This window comes from Orcinus orca, chromosome 6, assembly GCF_937001465.1.
Source record: "Orcinus orca chromosome 6, mOrcOrc1.1, whole genome shotgun sequence".
Taxonomy (NCBI): domain Eukaryota; kingdom Metazoa; phylum Chordata; class Mammalia; order Artiodactyla; family Delphinidae; genus Orcinus; species Orcinus orca.
The window spans coordinates 57266046-57286102 of NC_064564.1; the positions used below are offsets into that span (position 1 = coordinate 57266046).

The 20057-nt window shown below is 38.4% G+C and overlaps 1 protein-coding gene across 21 annotated transcripts in view; it reads left to right on the forward strand.

Moving 5' to 3' along the window:
* The window catches only part of NFIB (nuclear factor I B), a 442099-nt gene that overhangs the window by 284602 nt on the left and 137440 nt on the right, over positions 1-20057 (forward strand). The gene's annotated exons all lie outside the window — the stretch shown is intronic.

The following is a 20057-nucleotide window of genomic DNA, read 5'->3' on the forward strand; positions in this document are numbered from 1 at the left end:
ACTGCACATATACCCTGAGAAAACCATAATTCAAAAAGAGTCACGTATCACAGTGTTCATTGCAGCACTATTTGCAATAGCCAGGACATGGAAGCAACCTAAGTGTCCATCGACAGACGAATGGATAAAGAAGATGTGGCACATATATACAATGGGGTATTACTCAGCCATAAAGAGAAACGAAATTGAGTTATTTGTAGTGAGGTGGATGGACCTAGAGACTGTCGTACAGAGTGAAGTAAGTCAGAAAGAGAAAATCAAATACTGTATGCTAACACATATATATGGAATTAAAAAAAAATGGTTCTGAAGAACCTAGGGGCAGGACAGGAATAAAGACACAGACGTAGACAATGGACTTGAGGACACGGGGAGGGGGAAGGGTAAGCTGGGATGAAGTGAGAGAGTGGCATGGACATATATACACTACCAAACGTAAAATAGATAGCTAGTGGGAAGCAGCTGCATAGCACAGGGAGATCAGCTCGGTGCTTTGTGACCACCTAGAGGGGTGGGATAGGGAGGGTGGGAGGGAGATGCAAGAGGGAAGGGATATGGGGATATATGTATGTGTATAGCTGATTCATTCTGTTATAAAGCAGAAAATAACACACCATTGTAAAGGAATTGTACTCCAATAAAGATGTTAAAAAAAGAAAAAAAACAAAAGTTAACCAGGGGAAGGGCAGTGGTATTCCAGGAAGAGGAAACAGCATGTATGAAGACTCAGAGAGAGCTCAGGATTGGAAAGAAGGTCAGTAAAGGTAAAGGTTCAATAGGCAAATCTGCAAAAACATTGTTTTAGGAATTTCTCAAAAGAATCAGTCTGCCAGTCTTCCTCATAAGTTTCCATTGGAGGCTCTTACACCATACGTGAGGTTGTTTTTTCTGACATAGTATTTGTTCTTTATATTGATTTTCAAGCATCTAACATTCTCCATAATGTCCTATTTGAGTAAAATTATCATTATCATCTATAGACATATATTTCTTAAGCTCCTACCAGTTGTGAAGGCCTGCATACTAAGACTGCCGCATCTGAACCCTGATTATAGTAGAAGATTTAAAGTTGAAAATATTAGGTTGTTCTTGGTCTGTTCAGAGAGACCAAGTGTACATCCTTGAAGCTAATTTTTTCCCTACAATTCTTTGATCCGGTGATTTCACCTCATTATTCCTATTCTAATTCCCTTGGTTCAGTTTCTTAAAAATGTATTTTGAAATATTTAAGACATACAAAAATAGAAATGTTTCAACAAACTCTTGCATGCATCACCCAGTTTAAGAAATAAAATTTTGTTTAAATTTATTTGAATAAGATTTAAAATAATTAAATAAAAATTTTAAATGAATGTATGAATAAAGAAACAAAAATTTAAAAATAGATTAATAATATCCCTGCATGCCTCTTCTCCCCAGTCTCATTCCTTCTTATCCTGCTACATCAAGCGGTAGCTTCTCTCTTACATGTTGCAGTTAATGGGTTCTTGTTCCCAGTACTTTTATTGCACGTACTTTTCTGGCACGTGCATTTTGTAATGTTTCTGATGCTGAGAACTCTAATCTCTCTGCCATCCAATCTAGAGAGTAATCCTCTGACATTTTACTGCAGGATAATTTCTCCTAGGTTTGACAGTGAGTCAGTGAGTCAAAAGACTCCAGGCTCCAGTGCTGTGTTTCCAAGGGTTACAGAAGTTCTCTAAGCATCTTTCCTTGACGTATAACATAATAAAAAAGCATTGCCCTTGACTTTTGTTTTGGTAATTATAATCAATAGATGCTTTAGATATGTAAGAAGATGTATACATTTCAGAACAATTTTCCTTTTGAGTATTGGAATGAGTGCTAATGATGACGAAAGTGTCCTCTGCTCATTATTTTGGATCAAAATTGATGGACTCTAATTAAACCGAAATATTTCAGCTCACAGTACTAGTTAATTCTGCCTGGTATATAGGCTCACTTTGCAATATATGCAGTTTGCAAACAGATATTAAAGAATAACAGCAAAAGAGCTGAATGCTGAACCTCAAACCTCTTTATGGTAAATTGTTAAATGTTTTTCATGAAAATTCTGGGGATCACTTTCTGAGAAATCCCTCCACATCTAGAAATTTCAGTTTCCAGTTACCCATGAAGGAATGGAAATGATTTACTTATTATTTGCCTTTGAAAAGAGTATTTTAAAGCTATATTTGTGTGGATATCACAATTTCAACATGATTTACTATCTTTAGGGTTAAACCACATGTGTATAAAGGATCTTTTGAAGAGCAGTAGTAATACAGTTAGTTTAGGAAATGCCACAACTTCAGCTTCCTGTTCTTTGCCTTGGCTTTCTTAAAAAGTGAAGACTTTCTGCTCTGTCCTGTCAAGAGCAAATGCAGAAGGAAGGAACCAGAGGCAGGCCTGCCCCCTTAACCTGTCCTGCTGGGCGTGTCAGTTTGCTAGATGAGACCTGGCAGCCCTGGGCTCTGTGTCCGGGGACCCTGCAAGTAGGTGGGGGCATTCCTGACTTCTGTGATCATAGCTCCCTGTAGGTGCAGAAGACACCACAGCGGCCAATGAATCCATCTAAATATTTAAGTAAAGTAGGACGAATAGTTCAACTCATCTTAGGAACTTGTCAAAATTTAGGATTCTAGGAATCATTTACGAGACATAGGAGTATAAGGAGTCTGTTAAATTTCTAATTTGAAAATTTCTAAGGTGATATCCATCTTAGAAAAGAATATAATACTAAGACTTGATCCCTAGCCCTCTAAGACGTTCAATGGACCTCTGGGCTTCCTTCCTTTCACCTGCTAACCTTTGTCTTCCAGTCTTCCTTTTCTCAATTCCCATTATGTGGAGTAAATGTGGTGGCTTTTATTTCTTCCTTGCCTTTCCCTGAGCGGGTGAGTGATGCCAACAGCTGAGTGTCTTCTTCAGAGAGCATCTAGGACCACTGTGCATTTTGTGTGTTTGGTGGTGGGCAGGCCAGGCACGCACAGAGTTAAGCCCACGGCCGCCCTGTGTTAACTGAGCATTTCTCAGTGTAGCCAGGTCGTAATCCCTAAGCAGATGCTTTAGGGGTCTTGGTATTGTCCAGAAGTGGCTCTTGTATGAGAAAAACGCAGCCATGCAGAAATGGCACACACACTGTTGACTCGCCCACCATGGCTTAAGGTTTTTCCTTTATAACATCCATGAACCCGTTTCATCTCTACCTAGCCAGAGAGTGTTGGCGCCTTCCCTGTCGCTACACCTTTAACTCGTTAAAAATAAAAAATTAAACAACAACGTCACATCATAACGTTCCCTACTGATAAGAGGTTCTGGTTTTCCTTGCGTTCTTTTCGGTTTGTCGTTGTTGGCCCAGACCTTGCCCCTTTCTCAGGTCTTTCAGCCGCATCGTGGCCTTTCAAAACTTTTAAGTCCTGTAATACTATATTTTGTGAAGAAGGGAAAAAAATGAGATTTTTTTCCTCCTTGCTTTTGTTAACCCATTCTTGTTTTAGGCTCCAACAAAAAGGGTTTTTGTTAACTGGAGCTTAAAATCGGCCAGCTTGCAAAGTATTCTCCCTTTTTATGCAGGGAGGATTAGCTTGGCATGTTATGCAGTTCCCTTGTATGAGCCATTCACGTGTCCTGTCAGAAGGTGTATAATTACTCACTTCACCATCAGCAATCATTCTTAAGTTAAAACCTGTTTTAAACCTCTCATTAATATAAATCATACCGGGAAGGTAGAAAATACACCTTCAAAAAGAACGAAGTGTTAGGGAGCTAATCTGTTCTTTTCATAATAGACCCAGAGTAAATAATTTTTACTTAGCGCTTTTCTCTCTTTGCAATCAAAATAGTTTGTGATAAAAGATCGAGTACCAGGGGTTGCATAAATGTGCAGTGTTTTATTCAGACAGGATTGGGCTTCCTGCTTGGTGCCAGCTTCGTTTTCTCTCTGTCACCCTTGAACAGTGAAGTGTGTAATCCTCCATTCTTTTAAAGTCAGCCCCCTGACAGAATTTCCTCTCTCTCCCTCTCTCTGTCTCTCTGTCTCTCTTTCTCTGCCCTTCTCTCTCTCTCCCCCCTCCCTCTCTCTCTTGCCCTCTCCCTCTCGCCTTCTCCCTCTCTCTCTGTCTCTCTCACAGACACACAGACACACACACACACACACACACACACACACAGATTCAGGAGTACAATATTTTCATTTTTCAGGTTTTTCTTTCAATGAACTATCCCAGCATGCTTGGCTAGCTAGCAAGCAGTCTGAACGTATAAACAATGCCTCAAAGTATGATTTTTCTTCATGGAAGAGCCTTAGGCCAAGGACTCAAATATCCATGGTCTGTTTATTCATTAGCAATGTGTTCTAGTACAGGTATGGTAGCTCTAAAGGCATAGCTTGAGTTACTTATCTTCCTAACATACAGAGGCTGCTTCTGCTCTTCCTCCATGCCTCCCACACCAGAATCTCCCTGCCACTGCATCAGACATGTTGTGGTTGTGGAACATTCAGTCCAAGCTGGGGCCTCAAGATGAGGGAGTTAGGCAGTCTCTGAAAAAATGTCTTAAATTCTTATACATCCTGAAAGGCCCAGCCAGATCTGGCGTTTCCAAATTCATTTCTTACTTTTCTCCCTAGCGCTTCTGACTCATTATCTTGACAGTCTCCTTTTTCTTCTTTAAATTTGCCAAAGAGCCCTACTCTTTTCTACCTAAGGGACTTCACTTCTGCTAATCCCATGTGTCCCAGTTAATTTTTACTCATTCGTCAGGGTCTAAATTTAAGCCAATGTGCTTTCTTTTTTCCACATTTTTTCAATTCAGTGCCAACGATGTACCAGAAGTTATTCTAGGTCCTTGAGATTCAGGGTTGCTTTGAACAGATGACATCCCTGCTCTCATGGGGCTTATATCCTAGGAAAGGCCTTCAACATAGAAGTCTTCTTGGACATTCCAATCCATGTGGACCCCCTTGAAGTTGTGTTTCCATAAAACTCTATGAGTCTTCATTGCATTTTCTTCACTCTGAAGGAATAAAGGAATGGCTGTCTCCCCGTCCCCAAACATCTTCCAATTATAGTCTTCCTGAATTCTTTTACATCACTCTTACACTGTCTGAAACATTACACTAATTAGAAATTCGTTGGGATTGACAGACATTTTCTTAAAAAATAAATGTCAATTACCAAAAGCAATTGTTTTAAATTCATATCATCTGCTTTTCTTTTAGCACCTGGTGGACATTAGTGGCTGCAGGAATGAGGACAAGGTTAGGTTGAGAGGTGATGCTTTTAGTGACTGGAACAGTGGGAAGTCCAAGGTGGCTGGCATGGGGCACAGTGCCTGGGAGGATGGGTGTCAGGGAGATGGGAGTGCCCACAGGGAGAGAAGAGGGTTTGGAAGTGAAGGTTGGCTTTCTTTAGGAATTTAAATAGAGAAGGCTACGGCCCCTCTTTTCTTTTTTGTCCCTTGGGAAAGAAGGAAAGGAACTAAAATTAGTTAATCTTTTATGTGCCGAGGACTTTACCTATCTTATTTCTTTTTTTTTTTTTAAATTTCTTTTAAGGCATTATTTTATTTCCAGTTAATATTTAAAGATCAGGTCTCTTTAATTCCAGAATTAGAACATGTAAAACTGACCCTCTGTAGCCTCTGGGTACTCAATTAATGTCTGTTGAATGAATGAATTCACTGTATAGAGACTTATTCTCCTCTTCGGCATGAGTCTTCAAGCCAGCTTCCCTAGACTCAGATTTCATGTTGGTACTATTGGTATCATAGCTGAAGTGCATTCAGAGTTGAGTTGGGCTTTGTGGGCTGGTATGAAAACCTAGTCACCTTGTATGATATTGTTTTGATAGGAGATTTCAATGTGAGGTCCAGACCACTGACTCGCCTATGAGCTTTTGGAGCTCTGTTCCTTAGTAAGTTGGGGGTTACCCATATGTGAATACAGAGGTGATATGAAATTAAATCTTACGTATTCTGTTTTCTTGTGATACTTAGGATACTTCTAATTGAGTTTAAGTGGTTCTCTCTCTTTTTTTTTTTCTCATAAATCTCCCCAAAGCCTTTTTATACGTAGGTAGTATACCTAATAATGTTAGTAATAAAAGTTATCACCTAAAAAAAATTAAAAGAAGTCAAAGGAAAACAATTTCTAAGATCCCCCAAATGTAAGATCTTTTGACATGTCCCTGTTTCATACTGAGTCACCAGGAACATGACATGAAGCTGATTTTGATTTGGGTTCAAGTGAGAGAGAAACCACGTTAGTGATGAATTCTAATAAGATTAAAATACAGTCACAGAGAGAGACCCCAGATGGACTGAGAGAGGCAAACCATGAGGTCCTTTCTTATGTAATGGTAAAGGCTGGCCAGAAAGGAAGCTTTTTCACTGGAATATTTGCAAAACTGCATACACCAATTTACAAGCAGTTTGAATTTATATGTAATTGACATATTTCAAAAACATTAAATGTTGGGATTGACATATATACACTAGTATGTATAAAATAGATAACTGATAAGAACCTGCTGTATCAAAAAAAATAAATCAAATAAAATTCGAAAAAAAAAAAGACATTAAGTGAAGAGCGACATGTTTGCTATTTTGACCACTAAATTTGAGTGTGTAGTGGGAGTAGGTAGGCTTTAGTACATGGGCTCAAGTAGAAGATTATTTGGTTGAGATGTGGGAAGCACTAGTAAGAAAAATAAGGTTCATATCGAGTCCAGTGCCTTTGATGTGTATGTTTCTATTCCTATATAATAACTTTTAAAGACAGCTTCAACACAGTATATTTTTACAGTTACTTCTACTGTTCCTATAACAATTTTTAAAAAGATACATAGAAATGCAAAGTTGGATGAGAAATCTGATTAAAGGAAGAGTAAATGAATGATTCAAAATGAGTTAAAAATGAAATTTTGTCTTTAAAAGGTATTATGTTAAAGTACACTTGGAAAGAGAAATTATGTAAAATTAAATTCATAGATACAGATTCTTCCAAAGTACCAAGAGACATGGTAGTTCAGTGGATGGAACACAGGCTCTGGAAACCTGGGAGGCTCTTCTCTGCATCTCACCAGCAGCATTAACTTGAGCAAATTACTTAACTTCTTGAGGCCTCTCTTGTTCCTCACCTGTAAGATAGGGCTGATAATAATAGTATCCACCTTGACAGTCTGTATTGAGAAAGCCAACTTTTGTGAGCTTCTTATAAATGCCTATTTATCAATGACCTCTCACACGGTGACTGTTCTCATCAACAATTATATAGCAGTAGAGGAAATAGATATTTAAAAAAAATTATTACAAGTAAGTCACAACGTATTGTTATTATCTTCCTGTTTTCATGACAGGATTCCTATTACTTAGGTTCGGGAAAATATCCAATTCATGAAAATCCAAAGCAGCTCTGCTTTTGTTCTATAGTACCTGTTATAATACATTTCAAGTTTAAAGAGGGACATTTCAGAACAATGTTCATTGATTAAAAAAATTCATCAATTTTTGGTTCATTCAATAAACAGTTTCTGAGTACCTAGTAATATTTTATGTCTTATATTAACCTCTAGGAATAAAAAGCAAAGGCTCTTTCCACAGTCATCCACAGGGACGTCACAGTCTAAGAATAAAGTTTTACCAAGGAACTGGTAATACACTAGACAGTGGTAAGTGGCAGAAAGCTTTGAACTGAAAAATAAGGTTTTAAAATTGTAGTATTTTGGGGGCATCCTTAGGAAGGATTCTACACACACACAGAGACACAAACACACCTTGAGTTTATAAGTTAGAAAGCCATTTGAAATGTAAACAAAAAAGTCATTTAAAAATTTTAGTCCATAGCAAAGACCGAATTATCTGAATAACTCTAATTGTTCATTTCTAAGGTGTCCTTGGCTGTATTAATCTAATGTTTATTTTAAAAATGTGATTAGCAATTATCTGGAATACTTTTAAAAATATATGCTTCAGTTAATAAAGGTCATGTTAAATTTTTTTTTGTTTTTTGTTGCTTTGAGACTCATAGTCTTATATATTCATTGCTGTTCTTGAGGATGTTTTTACTGAATAGATTTTAATGAAAAATATTCTTTAAATATTGCTTATTGGCTTACTGGATGAGAGATGATTCATCTCTCAATGAATTAATATTTTCAGTTTTGTTACAAAGCCAAATTGTCATCATTAAATGATTTTAGAAAAAAATAACATGTTCTTTAAAATGTAGAGTACATACCTTCTCAATTAATTATTTTGTCAATGTTTATTGAACAATGAGAGCCAATTTAAGATTACAATAATTGAATCTTCTGAACTAGTGTTAAAAAATTTACCGGATCAATGTTCTAAGTCGTTATTTTAATCAATTTTGTTGAAATGAGATCCATTCAAAAGGAAATAACACATATTTCACCACAATGACCAAATATTATGTACAACCAATGTAAAAGAAAAATTCATTAGAAACAATTATATTGGCCTGGACCTTTAAATATTTTGTTCTGTGTTTCCAAATACTTTTTGGATCTTTTTGTAGAGAATGACAGCAACTTTGGGAGTGAATCCTGAGAGTTTGGTAGAACTAGATCTGCTTCTAAGCTTAATGCCTGCTTATTAAGCTGGAAAACGTTATTATTTTTTTATATTAGACTTTAATATCATAAACAATGACAGGCTTTTCATGTTGTTTTCATAAAACAAAATTTGCTTATAAACCCAAAGCCATAAAACCACAAAAACCCCAGAAACAATCCATCACTTTGTTCCATCCCGAGTTCACTTTATTGCTTTCAAATACATAAAGTGCCCTGTACTTGAGGAAGAATATAGTGTAAGGATGAATCCAGTACCAGATAATCATTGGCCTCTCAAGGACAGCATTTATATTTATTTATTTTCTCATAGCATTCCCTAGGATTTAAATCCTTGGATATCCAAATCAAATGCATTCAAGTAAACAAAGCTACAGGTCATATTTAAAAAATGCTTTCAGAGGAAAATTTATACAATTCAAAAACTGCTTAATGTCCTTGAAGGGAAGAAACTATATACCTACATTAGTGGTAAAGAAAATATGAAACTGGAAAATATATAATTCTGGAAAAGAACAAGACAGGGCAGATGATTAAACTGAGATCATATAAAGCTTGATTTTTGTTCAGGACACTTTCAATTTCAATTATTCTCTTTGGTTCTTAGCTGTTTATTTTTAGTGGTGAGATCATAGTTTTCCATGATTAGGGAAATAGGGTCTCCATACGGAACTATGATGTGGAGTCCAGAAAATAACCGTGGTATCAGTGGAACAGAGGTCTCAGCAAATGCTGGTGTAGTTTCACCCCCAACCCCAGTATTAAGAAATAATTAACATACATCACTGTATAAGTTTAAGGTGTACAGCATGATGGTTTGATGTATATTGTGAAATGATTACCACAACAGCTTTAGCTAACATCTATTTTCTCATATAAAGAAAAAAAGGAAAAAAAAATTTTCCTTGTATTAAGAACTCCTAGGATTTACTCTCAACGACTTCCCTATATATCATACAGCTGTGTTAGCTATAGTTATCATGTTGTACATTACATCCCTAGTACTTATCTATCTTGTAACTGGAAGTTTGTACCTTTTGACCACCAGCCTCCAGTTCCCTCTCTGCCCACCTTCTGCCTCTGGCAATCACAAGTTTGATTTCTTTTTCTGTGAGTTTCTTTGTTTGTTTAGATACTACATGTAAGTGAGATCATACAACATTTGTCCTTCTCTTCTGACATATTTCACTTAGCATAATGCCTTCAAGGTCTATCCATGTTGTCACAAATGGTAGGATTTCTTCTTTTTTATGACTGAATTATAGATAGATAGATAGATAGATGGATCTCACAACTTTTTAATCCATTCACCTGTTGATGAACACTTAGATTGTTTCTATGTCTTGGCTGTTGTAATTAATGTTGCTATGAATGTGAGTGCAGATATCTTCAGAGTTAGTGTTTTTGTTATCTTTGGATATATTCCCTTTTCTCCACATCCATGTCAGCATTTGTTATCTCTTGTCTTTTTGATGATGGCCATTCTAACAGGCAGGAGGTGATATCTCATTGTGGTTTTAATTTGCATTTTCCTAATGACTAGTGATGTTGAGTATCTTTTTATGTACCTGTTGGCCTTTCATACATCTTCTTTGAAGAAATGTCTATTCAGTTTCTTTGCCCATTTTTAATTATATATATTTTTTGCTACTGAATTGTATGAGTTCTTTATATGTTTTGGATATTAACCCCTTATCAAATACATGGTTTTCACTTTGTTGATCGTTTCTTTTGCTGTACAGCTTTTTAGTTTGATGTAGTCCCACTTATTTATTTTTGATTTTGTTGCTTGTGCTTTAGATATCATATCCAAAAAATCATCATCAAGGCCCATATCAAGGAGCTTTGTTTCTATATATTCTTCTAGGAGTTTCATGGTTTCAGGCCTTACATTTAAGTCTTTAATTCAATTTGAGTTAATTTTGGGGAGTAGTATAAAATATGGGACCAGTTTCATTTTCTTGCATGTTAAGAGCTAATTATCTCAGCACCACTTACATTTAAAAAATATTTTATTGATGTATAATTGATTTACAATGTTATGTTAGTTTCTGCTGTACAGAGAAGTGATTCAGTTATACATATGTGTACATCGCTTTTTATATCCTTTTCCATTATAGTTTATCACAGAATATTGAATATATTGGGTTGACCAAAACATTTGTTTGGGTTTTACAAACTTTTGGGCCAACCCAATAGTTCCCTGTGCTATACAGTGGGACCTTGTTGTTTATTCATTCTATGCATAATCATTTGCCTCTGTTAATCCCAATCTCCCAATCAATCCCTCCCCCACCACCCCTCAGTACCACTTATTGAAGGGACTGTCTTTTTCCTATTGTGTATGCTTGGCTTTCTTGTCAAATATTAGTTAACCATATATGCTTGGGGTTATTTCTACATTCTCGATTCTGTTCCATTGGTCTGTTTGTCTCTTTTCACGCCAGTACCCTCCTGTTTTGATGGCTACAGTTGTACAGTATAGCTTGAAATCAAGAAGTGTGATGCTTCCTGCTTTGTTCTTCTTTCTCAGGATTCTTTTGCTATTTAGGGTCTTTTGTGATTCCTTATAAATTTTAGGAGTGTTTCTGCTACTTCTGTAAAAAATGCATTTGGAAGCTTGCATTAATCCTCTAGATCAGCGGTCCCCAACCTTTTTGGCATCAGGGACTGGTTTTGTAGAAGACAATTTTTCCATGGGAGGGGGGAGGGGATGGTTCAGGTGGTAATGAGAGCAATGGGGAGCGGCAGATGAAGCTTCACTCGCTCACCTGTCACTCCCCTCCTGCTGTGCGGCCTGGTCCCTAACAGGCCGCAGACTGGTACCGGTCCATGGCCCGGGGGTTGGGGACCCCGCTCTAGATGATTTTGGTAGTATTGACATTTTAACCATATTAGTTCTTCCTGTCCATGAACACAAGATACCTTTCCATTTATTTGTATCTGCTTTGATTCCTTTCATCAATGTCTTATAGTTTTCAGAGTAGAGATCTTTCAACTCCTTAGTTAAATTTATTCCTAAGTATTTTATTGTTTTTGATGCCATTGTAAATGGGATTGATTTCTTTAGTTCTTTTTCAGAAAATTCATTATTAGTATATAGAAATGCTACTGATTTTGCATGTTGATTTTGTATCCTGCAACTTTACTGAATTCATTGGTTGGATCTAAGTTTTTTATTGTTGTTGTTATCATTGTTGACTTTTTAGGATTTTTTATATATAAAATCATTTTTTATATATAAAATCTGCAAATAGAGACAATTTTACCTCTTTTTTTCCAATTTTGATACCTTGTTTTTTCTTGCCTGATTACTCTAGCTAGGACTTCTAGTACTATGTTGAATAGGTGTGGTGAGAGTGGGCATCCTTGTCTTGTTCCAGATCTTGGAGGAAAAACTTTTAACCTTTCACCAATGAGTATGATATTAGCTGTGGGCTTGTCATATATGGCCTTTATTATGTTGAGATATGTTCCTGCTATGCCTAATTTGTTCAGAACTTTTATCATAAATGGATGTTGAATTTTGTCAAATACTTTTTCTGTATTTATTGAGATGAGCATATAATTCTTTCATTTTATTAATTTGATATATCATATTGATTTATTTGCATATGTTGAACCATCCTTTCATCTCAAGGATAAATCTTACTCGAACATAGTGAATGATGCTCTTAATGTGCTGCTGAATTTGGTTTGCTAGTTTATTTAGAATTTTTGCATCTATATTCATCAGGGATATTGGCCTATAGTTTTATTTCCTAGTAGCATCCTTTTCTTGTTTTAGTATTGGGATAATGCTGGCCTCATAAAAGGAGTTTGAGAGTGTTCCCTCCTCTTCAGTTTTTTGGAAGAGTTTGAGAAGGACTGTTGTTCATTCTTCTCTGAGTATTTGGTAAAAGTCACCAGTGAAGCCATCTGGTCCTGGCCTTTTCTTCATTGGGAGATTTTTTGATTGCTGATTCAATCTCCTTGGACTATTCAGATTTACTATTTTTTCCTTGATTCAGTCATGGTAAGCTTTATGTTTCTAATAATTATTCATTTCTTCTAGGTTGTCCAATTTGTTGGCATATAGCTGTTCAGTGTGGCATAGCTTTTGTAGCTTAGGACTTAAGCTACAAAAAAACAGTCCTAGCTTAGGACTGTTATGCTTGTTGAATATGGCCTTCTGAGTAGGCCAGAAAGATCTTAAAAGTTGTTTATTGTTCAGGGAAATACAATAAGGGATGAGAATGGATTTAAGGAGGGACTCTTTTATTTTATTATGAGCTTATGTCTTTGAGTATTGTTTAGATTGTTTATGGGTTAGGTAGAAGCCTATTTGCTTGAAGGACAAAATCCCAGAAGATACACAGAATGCCCATCAGTGGCTTCTTGGCCAGCTGGAGTGTAGTTGAGGCGCTGATAGGATACAGGGTGGCTGGGAAGGAAGCCATGGCCAGAGCCTGTGAGACCAGGTGGGTTCCTACTGCTTCACTTCTCTATCAGTCACAGGCACTGCCATTTCCTTATCAGACATAGGTGTGGAGGAATTGAGCTAGAACTAATAGGAAGGTTTTTCTGCTTTTGCGTTTCATTGAAATTAGATTGGCTCTAACCTGTTCCTTTAACACAACTTCCTCCTTTTTTTCCTTTTTTTTAACCACTGAGGTCAAATGTAATTTTTCAAAATTTTACTTCTTGATTTCTCTCTCCCGTGGAATTGCACAACAGGGGAAGAACTTGAAGTATAAAGGAAGCCAGTGTAATTATTAAATAATGAATGGTTACATTTTCATAGATAAATGTCATAAAATAAAAAATTCTGGAATGCTAATTTTTAACAGTGTTCATATCTAAATGTGTTTCTTCTGGAAACTGTGGGTGGGAATTGTGCATGCTAAAATTGATGCAAATAGGTTGCAATTCAGAAAAACAATTCAACATAGAAGTTTGAACTGGAATCTAATGTAGTCACTTATCAGTAAGTGGAGGGCTTGGTTAAAGTAGATCAGCTCTGAGATCTGCTCTACTGCTCACAGTATACAGAGTGCAGCCTGGCTTCTGTCAGGATAGACTAAGATTTTTGTCTTCAAGTTCCTGCTCTGTGGTTCTATGATCTGGGCATAGTGCCTAACCTCTCTGAGCCCCTGGTTAGCTGTGTAACTCAGAAGACAGAGCTGCAGGTAACGTTCCAAGGGAGCAGCAGAAAGAAGGAATGGATTAATGCTGAGTCCAAAGACTAGGAAAAGTTCTAGGACAGAAAAGGCGTTTGATCTGGTCTGCATGGAATGCGGGTTCCTAAACACAGTGGATAAAGAGAAGGACAGACTTGTCTAGGGGAGTAGCATGGGCAAAGGTACAGTGGTCCAGCTCACTGGGGCTTGAAATGCATGACTTCCTGTCAGGGGAGCTGAACCTGGAGTTTAGGAAATGGCCTTTGAGGACCCCGAACGCCATATGAAGTGACTTTATTCAGTAGGTGTATATGTTTCTTGTGCTGTGTAACAGATTACCACCAATTTAAAGCAACACCCATTTATTTATTTATTTTCAATTTTTTTTTTTTGCTGTACGCGGGCCTCTCACTGTTGTGGCCTCTCCCGTTGTGGAGCACAGGCTCCGGACGCGCAGGCTCAGCGGCCATGGCTCACGGGCTCAGCCGCTCCGCGGCATGTGGGATCTTCCCGGACCGGGGCACGAACCCGTGTCCCCTGCATTGGCAGGCGGACTCTCAACCACTGTGCCACCAGGGAAGCCCAACACCCATTTATTAATATGCAGTTTTGTTGGTCAGAAGTCCAGAGCAGTGTGTACAGTCTCTGTGCTATTATAAGACTGAAATCAAGGAGGCTGCTGGGGCAAGTACTCATCTGGAGGCTCCGGGGAAAAGTCTGTTTTCAGGCTCATTCTTGTTGGCAGAATTTAGCTTCTTGTGGTTGGAGGATTGAGGTCCGCATTTCTTTGCTGGCTCTCAGAGGGCCGTCCCCTATCCTTACCATGTAGCTCTCTCAATTTTCAAGCCAGCAATGGCACATAATTCCTTCTCCTTCTTTGAATCTCTCTGACTTACCTTCTGAGATGAGCCAGAGAAAATGCTCTGCTTTTAAAGAGCTCATGTGATTAGATCAGGTTCACCTGGATTACTTCCCTAATTTAAGGTCAACTGTGTCACGTAACAACCTAATCGTGGGATTAAAATCCATCATATTCACAGTCCCAGGGACTATGCAGAGCATGTAGACCAGGGGGCAGGAAATTTAAGGGACCATCTTAGAATTCTGCCTTCCACAGAACTGCAGGTATCTGAGCAAGAGAGTTATGTGTTCCAAGCGGTATTCTAGAAAGTTGACAATAGTGGAATGTAGAGAGTGTTTTGGAAAAAATGAGAGACTGGAAGCAATTGACACAGGAGGAAGTCTTTGCAATATCAAAGGGCTTTAGTACTGCTTATGTCCTGTTCAGTACTGATTTAGTACAGTTTAGTTTGAGAAGGGCTTCAGGGCATTGGAAATAGGGATCCAAGGATCAAAAGGACTTGACAACTTGCTACCTTCAGCTAGGAGCCAGGATAGTATTCCTTTGTGGTTTTGGAGGGAGAAATAATGGGTGGTGCTAAGCAGATGGTCTCTCTGTGCCTCCCGCTCTGAATCATGTGCTGGCGCTTCACTTTTAAATTAAATTCATGATTTCCTCTTTATTGTTGAATCCAGAAGCCAGTTTGAGGACTGCTGGACCTTTCTAACACCTTCATTTTATAAATGAGAAAACAGAGGCTCATAGAGGAGAAATGGCATCCCTGCTAGAGTTTCTTAGTTTTGCCAAGTATGTAGTTTAGTTTGAGAAGAAACAACCCATTGGTAAAGAATGAGTAGAGGGGTAGAGGGCATAAGAAAGGGCAGCTCATGAGATTATCTCATGGATTCAAGGGAGACTGGGATTAGCTTGGTTTGGGATTCATTAGGAAAACTTCAGTCGTGTAAACGGGTCTTAGCCTGGCTATTGAAGGAACTAATGGAGAGAAAAATCAGAATTGCCTCCATAAAGGTCCGCAGACAAAGCCAGTTCTGTGCAAAGTTGGGGGATAAAAGATGCTCCAGAGGCAGTGTGGTACAGTGGCATGAGCTTTGAGGTCTTAGGTATTTGAGCTGTGTGATGTTGGGGAAACTATTTGTCTCCTTGAGTGTCAGTTTTTCCTGCTGTATAATGGGGCTAGTAATTTTGCACATATGAATGCATAATAACAGTTCTGTGGGTCAAAACCAGTTGAATATCTGAAACCTTATATGTTTCAACCTAATCTATTAATACCCGATAGGGTTGCTGTGAGGCCTGGCTGTGATAATGCGTGTTTAGCACAGTACCCAGCATATAATCGGTACTGAATGTATAACACCTGTTTGTAATATTATTCAAGGGAAAGGAGACTTCAGACTTTGGAATTTAGGAAGAGAGGTTAACCTTTCAAGCCAAGAGGAGCCTCTCACTTTGAGATACAGGACAGTAGCCGGGCTGCGAGGGAGAGGATTCTGGATTTCAAGTGAAATGTGAGAGTATCAACCAGAGGGTCAGGTCAGGAGGCCAGAAGGACTTCTGATGTGTCAATATTTGGCTTGACCTGGGCATACAAAGTTTAGTAATTTCACTGTGAATTGTAGTTCTAGAGAAGCTCATGGACTTGGGAGGAAGCTAGATGGGCTGTAGATAGGATAAAACCTAGTTCAGAGCAGAAAACCCTCCTTGGGAGGGACAGAGAGGGCCAGGAAGGAGGGATGGGATGTGTGTTCGTGGGCGGGGGGCGGCGAGGGAGGAAGAGCAGGGCTAGATCTCACTGGATGAAGAACAGAAGCTCTGGGTGGTGGAAACTCATCTGGACGGGGCTGAGTTTTAGTGACCAGATGGGCCAGAAGTGAGGAATTTACACTTTGTTGAAGGAGGTTTTCTAGAAGGGAAATGAGGGTTCCTTAGGGAAGAGTAAAGAGCTGGGAGAGTGGCCGGAGAAAGGGGAGGAAGCGTGGGGAGGGGTGAAATTTGTGAGTGTTAAGGACGTGGGGGTGACGGGTGCGCAGAGATGTGAGAGCTGTGGGCTGCGATCCACTGGCCAGGACACTGGGTCCAGTATCCAGAGTGACAGCAGGACGAAACCAAGGTTCCCGGGCAGGGCTCCTGATTTCTCCAGAACTCTAGGTCTGGTAGGAAGGAAGACCCCTTGTGCAGAATAATCCACCTCTTAGCCCTCCCCCCCCACCCCCTTACGATATTTGAGAATACTAAGTCTCTCCCCTACTCCAATTCACAAAACAGAATCAAAGCATCTCTGAGCCTGTGAATCACAAGGGCTTTATGACAGCTTCAGAGAGGTGCCTTGACCTTGTTTATGATGCCTGTGCTAATTAGAAAGGACTGTGTTCTTTTTGTGGCGTAAGACTTTGCGGTGGACCTACATGGTCATTATGATCAGTAATAATAAATGATAAAAATTTAGAACAGGTGTCTGATAATCCTTGGTAGAGAGGTGTCATGGGATCTTGTTCCCTGACTTTGCCTTCTCTCCACCTGGAAAGGAGGCTGATGAGCCCATCAGACCCCAGGCTGCTGGGAGGAGATGCCTTGGCTCACCGTGAAGAAGGCATGATATGCTGAGATGACTGTTTATCATGGACGAAGGGCTGCTTTGATGCTCTCCCAGGGCTGGAGATGGAGAATTAGCTTGTGTGCAGATTCATCTTCTCACAGGGAAGTTAGTCTAGTTCCCAGGTATGGAACCTTGGCCTTCAGAGTCACAGGGTGGGTTCTGACGTAACGGGTCAAGATATTGGCTTCTTCTCTTCCAGGAGAATGTTTGATATACTGTTTTATTCACCGTAGCTTTAATTCCACTGTATAAACAAGAACATGCCATTTTCTTGTCATCTGCAGAACCCCGGATTTCTTAAATCTCATCAAAGGTAGTGTTTTTTATTCAAGCTTTCTTCCTGAATTCTGCCCTGGAGTGTTTGTAGGCAGTTTAACATTACTCACCATTTAGTAAAGGTAACAAAAACAAAACAAATCCCAGCAAACATGCCTCCTCCATAAAACACACATAAAACAGGAATAACATGTGAATGAACAAATCCTAGCTTGAATTCGTTCTCTTGCAACAAATGTAGAGTTGTTTGTAATTTTGAGTAAGTGAGTCTGCAAACCAAAATAGTTAGTAGGTTTAATTTTAGGTTCACAGTTTTGACATGGTAACCCTAAATCACATCTTATTTGCAAAAATCTTTTCAACCCAAACTTTTTTTTAACCTAGTGCCACAAGATGACTCTATGTTAAAATTTCTCAGAAGACAATATAGCTCTATTAACCTAAATTAACATATAGATAATAAATAGTAATATTTATTATCAAGATAGTAAATAATACCATTATTTGCACCTTAGATTCGCTATTCTTGTTGCAAATGTTGGTAGTACTAAACATACCACATTTTAAAAAACAAAAAAGCCTTTAAACGTGGCAGAGAGGAAGTAGTCAGAGGATGTACCAAACTCCATAGGATGGAACATCTTAGGGGAGAAAAAAGGCTAAAGCAATCAAAATTTCTACCAGATTGGATTCTCTGCATGAGTTTCATTAGCCACCTTTTACTGAAGAACTGGCACTTAAGAAATGTTTTTGTAGTTGGAGACTGAGGTGATAATTTAATGGTCTCCAGTCAGAGCTAGTAGGAGACTAAGAGAGGAAAGGTTTTAGGTTCCCTAGAGGATAGGAAGTGTTTCTTTCAAAATCACTCTCTGTGGTGTCTCCAAGGGCAATGTCAACAAATAGGTCCTTGATAAGTGTCTTTTATGATGGCAGTGGTTGGGTGGATGGTAGATCAATAACTGAAAAGTGTCTGAACTTACAAGATTACAGGCTTAATAGAAATCTAGGCATCAGCTATGATCAAGACCAATGCATTTAAAATAAATACTTCTCCACTCTGAGCTCATGGGAAAAAAGGGACTGTGCATGTCAGATGCCAAACCCCTGACCAAATCTGGGCAGTAGTAATAGCCTCTTTGGCCCTTGGTAAAACCTCCAGTAAACTAAATACCAAAATCAAATATAGAAATGAAGGGATCTCTGTAGACTAGCTGAGTGACATGGGTAGTTACTGGTCTCTCAGGTGGCCAGGAGTCCAACTCAGAGTTCTATAATACCTCACTCCTGCTTGCCCAGGACCTTCAAAGTCTCAGATTAATGTATGAAAAATCTTTTTCAAGAGCCTTATTGAAGCTCTGTTGGCTTGGATAGAATGCCAGTGGGTAGAATCTGGGTTTTATCAGGTGCTACTTGAGGAAAAGCATTTATGGTAATTCAAGAAAAGCACTGAAAACAGAAACACGGTTTGGAAGTTGTTATTTGGAGTCAGACTCTTGAACGTATCATGGAAACAAAACAATTGTAAATATTTTTTTTAAAATTGGCATTTTATTTTATATCTGGCTTGAATATGGTGACCAGGTTTGTCTATATTTCCTGGACAACTGGCCTGTTCCTTCGGTAGTTTTCCTATGGGAAAATGTATCCCTTCCAAATGCTGCCTTGTAGCTCACAACTCATCATTCTTATTCCCTTGTTAGGCTCAGCAATCCTTGCCTTCTTAAAAATGCCGTTAGTTCCACAGAGTAATAGAGGGGTTCTCAGCAATCACAGAAGATTTTGTGCCCCTCACTGCCATAGATATTTTATTTTCTTACCCTAATTTTCCCTTCACTCAGAATGACTGTCCTGTTTGTTCGATCTCAGTGGTATGTGTTTTTTGGTAAGTGTTCCAAAAATCTTTGGGGGGAATGAAGTGGTCTTAAATGAAATAATTAGTAATATGGCCAGTCAGAGCAGGATTTATGAGTCTTCCAAAATAATGTAAATTTAGTTTGCTTAGTTTGTATCTTCTTTTCTATCTCCCAGCATTATTAAATAATTAGATAATTGATATCTTATCTTTTGGTTGCTCATGTCCACTCCAGAAATAATTTGTAATCTAATCTAATTCAGATTCTGTCTGCTTTAAATAGGAATTAGTGTGGGTTGCGTATAATATATGTAAAAGATGTAACCTGGGAAAAGTTACTGCCCAGAAGGTTTGGAAATTACTACTATTTTTCCTTTGGCCATCATAAGGCAATTGATCAAAGTGGTCAACTCAATACAAAGAATATGACTTTGGGGCATAGCATGCTTATGAATTCAAATATTAAATCATTTCACGTATATTCCACTTAATGTTATTAAGTTCTGCCCAACAGCACTTTCCAAAAATTACTCATAACTTATGTATGCTACTGTGGCAATATTTTAGAAGACAGATGGGGATAGCTGTTGTAGTGTCCAGTGTGAAGCACCATGTCCTGTACATAGGCTAGAGTAGTCCTTGTGAAATAAATGACTGTTAGTTGTGGGGTTGTCTGATACAGATTTGTACTGGAAAATTATACTTATTTTCCCTTCTT